Here is a 7,500-nt window from a genome sequence, read left to right as displayed (position 1 = left end):
TTTCTAGAGAAGAACTGTCCGTGTTTGGTTTAATATTAGTTCTATATTATGACAGCGTTATGAAGAAACATTGAACGACACGCATTGTTCAGGGAGAGATACTAGTAAAGCATTGTAGCTTAATTACAGGCGGCGTTTTCATGGCAAATTCTGGAATTCCTAACAGTTTCACTGAACCTTTGCTTTCGTTTCTACACCGAAGTTGATCAGGAAGTCTCCCCACCTTCTCTCTCTCTCTCTCTCTCTCTCTCTCTCTCTCTCTCTCTCTCTCTCACTCTCTCACACAAATACACATACACACGCATGTATTTGAAGTAATGAGCTGATCAGAAAATATATGAGAGTTATACTCACACAGAATGTTAATCAACAATTCCGAGGAAAAAAACAAAAAAAAAAACAGAACCAAGAAAAAACAACGAACTATTAAATAATAATAATAATAATAATAATAATAATAATAATAATAATAATAATAATAATAATAACAACAACAAAAAGAACAAGATACAGTGAGTTTCTCTTCCATAGGTGTCAGGAAGACATTCGGTAAGAAATAGAAACAAATTGAAAGATGATGATGATGATGATGATGATGAGGTCAACGATAATGACAATAATAGGAATAACAAGTGCAATAATAAGGGATTGGAATTAATAGAATTAATACAAGAAATTGTTGTGAAGACAGAAGAGGGAAGGCTGAAACATAAGATGAGTTAATATACGGGGAAACTACTTCGACAATTATAGGTTCCACCCGTTTGTTAGGCAAATTGATTTTTTTCTCTCCCGCTTCCATCCATCCATCCATACGTTTGTGCGTGCGTGCGTGCGTGCATGCATACATACATACATACATACATACATACATACATACATGCATGCATGCATACATATATACATACATACATACATACATGCATGCATACATACACATATACATACATACATACATATATACATACATACATATATACATACATACATACATACATACATATATACATACATATATACATACATACATACATACATACATATATACATACATACATATATACATACATATATACATACATACATGCCTGCCTACGTACATGTTAATGCTTGTTTTTATGTTCAGTTAGAGTAAAAACAATTTTACATTAATCTGGTGAGTTACTCTATACTCTTGGAGAGTACAAATTTGTTATTCCTAAACATGAATAATATTTTTGACAGTGACTTCGAAGTTACGATCAGCTAAGCCATTGTATGCAGTCTAACGATAGCTGAACCGACTGAAACTTCGAAGTCACTGTCAATAATATTCTTGTTTAAGAAATACACACACACACAGACACGCACACACAGACACGCACACACGCACACACACACACACACGCACACACACACACACACACACACACACACACACACACACACACGTACACACACGCACACACACATACTGACGGTGTTTGCGAGCATGTTAATGTTGGTGCTCGATGAACAATAAAGTGCGCGCGAATGCAACTAACCATACACGTTCCATAACAACACATCCATAAGATTGTGTTGCTATGTAAACCTACAAACGTGCAACTACATTCACAGTTCGAACGAAGCACGATTTATTTTTGCCTTTATTATGATCGAAGATGTGATATTACATTACATGTAACGATTGTCAAATCAAAATAACGGAAGAGAAAGAAAAATCCAGTTTTACAACAAACAAAGAGAAATTCGTGGAGATAAAGCAGATGTTAATGTGTAGGCGTGCATGTGTGTGCATAAAATGCATTACTGTACCGATTCCTCTGCATGCGTGTGCATTGCTTGAAAGTAACTTTAATTCTTCGTTTTGTCAAAGGCAACAACAAAAAACGCACAACTTTCATTTGAATAATGTTAAGTGTTTGTGTAAAAAAGAGAATTAACTAGAAAGGTATCATGGCTAAGGATGTCGGCGTTTGAATTGCAGAGAAAAGTGGAGAATTAACGAACAAAGGTTTTATGGTTGAGGCTTTAGCACGGCTCCATGTTTGAGGGATCTGTGTTTACATGTCACAGAGTAAAAATAAGGAAAGGCTCCATATTTGAGGGCTTTGTGCTTGTATGCCATACACTATTTCTAGCAGGGAACTAACAAGCAGATCACGAGTCAACGACAGAACCTCTCTACATGGTTTTTCAGTCTGCTAGAACAACAACCAAATTCTTCTCAAACTCCACATTAATGTCTTTAAAAAGAACACACTGGATATTGTAGCGCGAGTTAAGTTATTCCTGAAAATAGATGAAATTGTCATGGCTTGAATGCCTTTGTAGTTTCGCGTTGTGTCTAAGCAACAACAACAACAACATCAAAGAAAATATGATCATGACAAAGAAGAATTCCGGTGAGGTTAAAATAGAAAATGACAAAGGAGGATATCTGAGAGTAATCCACTGTGATAGGAAGTAGTGGTGGTCAGTTGTCGTGACCAGCAGGGAAAACACCATCAGTTTACGTCCAGATCACCAATCATAGCTAATGTTAAAAACCTTTCCTACACAAACACTGCAACTAGGATTTCTCGGGGCCAACTACAGATTCTCAAAACAGTTTAAGCAGCCTCCCTACTTTCCACATCATAAAAATACATTCAAAGTCGCGCTCACCGACTCTAAGTGCGTGCTGTGTCTGTGTGTGCGAGCGCGCACGTGCATTTTTTTTTTTAAATAAATATTTCCACTTACTGCATTATTGAATAGTGGTCCACAGACTGATGGCTTCTATTGAAAATACTCCAGTGTAATTGTAGCGAGCTAGCAGCAACCATTTAGCGGCGTAGCAGTCAACTGCTAGCCTTTGCGAGATAGCACAAGTGCTACTCGCTACAAACTGAAAGCCAACTCCCTGCGATGTCACGTGACAAGCTCTAACATTTTGTACGGAACGTCATAGAGACAGAAAAATCAATCAGCGCTGAACCAATAACACCATCAATATCACTTCAACAGTAGTTTTCATCTGGAAGGTTTTATTATTCACCCACCACCATACTTTATGTTTGTTTAACTTGGTGACACCAAAGATGTTAGGGGCATTGTCTTAGATATTCATCGTCTTTCTCCCACCCTTCCCCTACCTGTATGTAAATGTGTGTGTGAGTGTTTGTGAGTGCGTGCGTATGTTTGTGTTTTTTCATATATATACAAGTTTTTTATCCATCCATCCATCCATCCATCCATCCATCCATCCGTCCGTCCGTCCATCCGTCCGTCCGTCCGTCCGTCCGTCCGTCCGTCCGTCCGTCCGTCCGTCCGTCCGTCCGTCCGTCCGTCTGTCTGTCTGTCTATGTATGTATGTATGTATATCTCTCTCTCTCTATCTATCTGTCTTTGTCTCTCCGTCTCTCTCTCTCTCTCTCCGTCTCTCTCTCTCTCTCTCTCTCTCCCTCTCTCTCTCTCTCTCTATCTATCTATCTATCTATCAGGGAGCATATATATACATGTGTACATATATATCTAAACAGATATGCACGTATATCTTTTATCTTTTATCGTTTACTTGTGTCAGTCATTAGACTTCGGCCATGCTGGATAACCGCCTTGAACGGCCCCAGGACTTATTTTTAAAGCTTGGTGCCGAACCTTTAAGGTTATAGGAATGCAAACACGCCAACACCGGTTGTCAAGCGCTGGTGGGGTGGGGGGACAAACACACAGAGAAACACACGCACACATAGATATGCATTCATAAATATATATATATACACAACGGGTTTCTTTCAGTTTCAGTCAACCAAATTCACTTACAAGGCCTTGGTCGGTCTGGGGCTATAGCAGAAGATACTTTGCTCAAGATGTCACGCAGTGGGACTGAATCTGGGATCATGTGGTTGAGGAGCATTCGATATATATATATATATATATATATATATATATATATATATATACGATGTCTGATCAATAAGTATCCGGTCTGTTGCCATAGTAACGAAACTAAAGCACGCAGTGTGAAGCCGCTTGGCACAGATTGACCTTCATCTCTGCTGTGCATGTGCACTGAGTTTTAACGTTCTAGCTCACTTCCGCTATTGACAGCAGTGCTTGGAAGAAAGGTGTGTAGCGTATGATCATCGCATTGACCATTACAAGGAAAGTTGCCATGGCGATTCCTGCTCAAGCCAAGCTTTTGGTAAAATTTGATGCAAATTCTCTGCTCAACTTTCTCTGTCATGGTCATTGCGAGGATCACACGTTACACACGTTCCTTCCAAGCACTGCTGTAAACAGCAGAAGTGAGCTAGAACGTTAAAACTTAGTGCGCATGCACAACAGAGATGAAGGTCAATCTGTACCAAGCGGCTTCACTCTCCGTCCTTTAACTTCATTACTATGGCAATAGTCCGGATACTTATTGATCAACCAACGAAAATTTTAGAAAAATAAATAAATAAACGAGTAGAAATCGAACCGGTGAGTCCGTTAAGTAATAAGGCACTAAAAGAGAATGACTCTCCCCAGACACAATAGCACACAGACACACACACACACACACACACACACACACACACACACACACACATATATATATATATATATATATATATATAAGGCAAATGAGAAAATGGAGAGGATAATTAATCGACAAACATCAGCCTATAAACATTCATTTGGAACTATTTATTAATTAATTCCAATCCTATGTATAAGTAATCAAAATAAACAAATAAACAAGTAAATAAATAAATAAAAATAAATAAATGAATAAGGATAACTGAGTGAAAAAATATAGAAGTATATTGGATATTTATTATCCCTAAGATGATTGCTTAACCTCTAACTCATATAGACACACACACACACACACACACACACACACACACACATATATATATATATATATATGTATATATATATATATGTATATATATATATATATGTATATATATATATATATGTATATATATATATATATATATATATATATATATATATATATATATATATATATATATATATATATATATATATATATGTATATATATATATATGTATATATATATATATATGTATATATATATATATATGTATATATATATATATATATATATATATATATATATATATATATATATATATATATATATATATATATATATATATATATATAAAAGCAGAAGAAAAGGCAAACAATTTGGCAACTTTGGCATAACTGTACTGACTACACATAGGAATCGAAACCGGGGCGAAGAATTGACTTAGCTGTGACTTAATGCCTCTTTATGGTTATATCTTCCCGTGTAGAATATCAGAGTAAAAAGTGTGACACTTTGGTGGCGGAGACATTAACAATTAAACATACCAGACTAGGGGAGAGTTTTGAACTGCTAAAAAGAGCAGCCAAATTTCCCTCATATGAGATCCTACCATCTTTTAAAATCGGACTAATTCAATAATGTAATCCAAGGTACACTATTCCTAAAAAAACAAAACGAAATAAAAGACAGGATGGTCATGGCTTCAATGCATTTTGTCATTGGTCAGTTGGATCTGAACCGATTTCGGGTTAAGCTACATCATCATGAGCATCATAACCACCACCGCCATCACCAGCATCACTGCCGCCTTCACCACCACCAACGGCAACAACGATAACAGTTAACTATGATGCTTATCGGGTTAATATTTTACCTACAATATAACTGCAAAAGAAACTGCTTCCAGGTGTGGCAATCTGTGTCTATTTTCAGAATCCTTACAGAAGAAAATGGGGCTCAGCAATGCTTCAATAACTCCTTTACCACATTTATACAACCCCTTCATGTTTCTCAATTTGCATACGATCCCTGTACAAGTAATTCCTTTACACGGAACAACCCTCTTAACGTTTGCCTGACTGGTTCAGTGGAGACGAGAGCAACAACGACGGCGCCGACACCGCACGTCTTCACCTTCACTTCTTAACCTCAGATAATAAATCTGTACGGATAAGTGTTCACACATTTTCTCATTTGTTGAGACTAGTTTTACATGAAATAGATTTAATATTGGCAAATCCAGTCGTATGTTTTGAGGGAGATTCTCAAGAAATGGAACGAGCGGGTCATTTAGGGAATTTTAGAACTATATAAAAATTAATGCAATATTTATACATACATACGCACTCAGTGGAAGATTTATGATAATTAAAAAGTAAGAGACACATACATATATACATGCATACAGAAAAGAAACTGTGCAGTTGTGGAAATTAGATGTCCAGGGGATGATAACATAAAGCTGAAGATCAACGAAAAAGAGAACACCTATGCTGAACTATTGAGAAACCTGCAGTTACTCTATCCTGATTACAAGTTCAGGTTTATACTTGTAATTATTGGGGTACTCAGATATGTAACACACTGCCTAAATACCAATTTTGAGAAATTAGGCTTCTCAAAGCCAAAAAAAAAAGAGAAATCTGATTCGAAGACTACAAATCCAATTCATCACTGGAACTGAAAAAATCTGTGAAACTTTCCAGAAGTTTATCATTTAAATATATATGAGCACGTCTAGATATGCAACTATATACGTGAGAATACATACATAAAACAACCTATACAAATCTGCACGTATACATACATACATACAAACAAAAATACTCTGTTGTTGATGTTGAAATTCCAATGAAGGAGCTTTGAATCTAGGTTAGAAACCGGCTCTTTCTCTGTTGACAAGAAATCTTGAAAGAAAACTGAACAATGATGCTCACATGCGCACACACACGCGCACACACACGAACATACATACATACAGATGTTGGCACTCCGTCGCTTACGACGACGAGGGTTCCAGCTGATCCGATCAACGGAACAGCCTGCTCGTGAAATTAACGTGCAAGTGGCTGAGCACTCCACAGACACGTGTACCCTTAACGTAGTTCTCGGGGATATTCAGCGTGACACAGTGTGACAAGGCTGACCCTTTGAATTACAGGCACAACAGAAACAGGAAGTAAGAGTGAGAGAAAGTTGTGGTGAAAGAGTACAGCAGGGTTCGCCACCATCCCCTGCCGGAGCCTCGTGGAATTTTAAGTGTTTTCGCTCAATAAACACTCACAACGCCCGGTCTGGGAATCGAAACCGCGATCCTACGACCGAGAGTCCGCTGCCCTAACCACTGGGCCGTTGCGCCTCCACTACATACATACACACACACACACACACACACATATATTCTTCTATTCTTTTAGATGTTTTAACTCTAAGGCCATGGCCATGCTGGAGCATCACCAGTGTAAACACCCCTTCATTGGCCTATTTTATATGAAGGAGGCTTTTGCTGAAGGAGTGATTTCGCTGCTGCCGTCCTCGTTTGAATCTTCTCCTTTGATAATGGTTCATCCGGGACCTTGGGTAGCAGGAGGTAAAGTTGTTTCTTGAAGACATCTACCCCTAATCAATGAAGACCCTTCAGAAGTTTTAAGCAAGACATGAAATAGCTGTAGGCTTTTGAATCCCAATCTATAGCTGTACATGG

General features: G+C 37.6%; 1 protein-coding gene across 2 annotated transcripts in view; it reads right to left on the bottom strand.

Moving 5' to 3' along the window:
- Positions 1–2,911, bottom strand: part of LOC106884457 (uncharacterized) — a 110,692-nt gene extending 107,781 nt beyond the window's left edge. The window contains exon 1 of one of the 2 annotated variants that reach the window (XM_014935854.3): positions 2,728–2,911. The gene's annotated coding sequence lies outside the window, so the exon portion shown is untranslated. The remainder of the gene's footprint in view (positions 1–2,727) is intronic. The other variant, XM_014935855.3, reaches the window with a different exon arrangement.
- Positions 2,912–7,500: the final 4,589 nt, after the last annotated feature.

The sequence above is a fragment of the Octopus bimaculoides genome, chromosome 3 (genome assembly GCF_046866305.1).
Source record: "Octopus bimaculoides isolate indiv1 chromosome 3, ASM4686630v1, whole genome shotgun sequence".
In the NCBI taxonomy this organism is placed as follows: Eukaryota; Metazoa; Mollusca; class Cephalopoda; order Octopoda; family Octopodidae; genus Octopus; species Octopus bimaculoides.
Note: the sequence above shows the minus strand (reverse complement) of the source record. Positions and strands in the feature narration are given on the sequence as shown.